The sequence below is a fragment of the Lepidothrix coronata genome, unplaced genomic scaffold, assembly GCF_001604755.1.
Source record: "Lepidothrix coronata isolate B3197 unplaced genomic scaffold, Lepidothrix_coronata-1.0 Scaffold416, whole genome shotgun sequence".
Taxonomy (NCBI): domain Eukaryota; kingdom Metazoa; phylum Chordata; class Aves; order Passeriformes; family Pipridae; genus Lepidothrix; species Lepidothrix coronata.
The window spans coordinates 50,967-52,080 of record NW_016690596.1 but is presented as its reverse complement, the minus strand read 5'-3'; positions in this window follow the sequence as shown (position 1 = coordinate 52,080).

Here is a 1,114-nt window from a genome sequence, read left to right as displayed (position 1 = left end):
ATTTGGGGCGGCTCAAACCGGCAGGATTTGAGGGATTTACTCCATTCCCACTTCCCTCCCTCCCAAAAAAAACCCCTCGGGCAACATCCATCCCTCCAACCCTTCCCTGCATCCCGGAAAACCCGCCTGGATCCACCCAGGGAGCACCAACAGAGCTGGAAAATTCGGGATGGGGCAGGAAAACCCTTCCCGGACACACAACGGGGCAATTTAGGACCTCAAACCCTCCTCCCTTGAACCCCAAATCGGACATTTGGGGGCTTAGAGACAATCGGGACATCCCGGGAGTTGCTTTTCCACGCAAAGACCCTTTTTCCCCACCCCAAAACCTGCCCCATTCCCAAGGGAAGCGTCTCCCTCCTCCACGAGCTAGGGATGGGATTTCCCGGCAGGAAAAAAAAAACCAGGAGCTGTTAAGTCTGGCAAATTCCTCGAGCTCCCGTCCGGGGCAGGGAATTTAGGGATTGCTCTTTTTTCCCGGGGGAAATTTTAGGAATTGCCGATTTCCCCCGCTGTCCTGGGGACGCCGGGAATGGGAATGGGAATGCCGGGAAGCTGGAACAGCTTCTGGAAGAGCTTCTCCCCCCTCGCCTCTCCCCCGACTGAAACCTGTGGCTCGTCCCTGCGCTTCCTGGAGCTTTTCCAATCGTTGGGAATCTCGGCTGAGCAGGGAAAAAAACCCAAACCCATCCACACCCAGCTCCTGCTTTCCCGGAAATCCCGGTAAAAAAAAAGGGGAAAAAAAAAATCAAGGAAAAGCAGCGTTTGGCCGCCGATATTTTGGATTTCGGGGGGTTATTTTTGCCCCCCCGCCCCAAGTTTTTATGGAGCGGGGGGGAAAAGCTGGAGCCGGGATTTCCTCCCTGCTCCAAAAAAAAACAGGGAAAGAAGAAAAACTCCCCCCCCCGCGCGGTGGATTTTAAACCTGGGGGGAGCCAGAGGGAAGTTTTCCCGCTCCAGCCGGTGGGAATTTGCTGGGATAGCGCCGGGAATTTTACGGGAATGGCATCTTGGCTTGAAAGGAGAGAAATCCAACCTGTTCCCGGCGAAGCGGGATGGATTTACCGGTTGGATTTACCGGTTGGAGCCGCTGGATGGAGCTGATTTTTTTTTT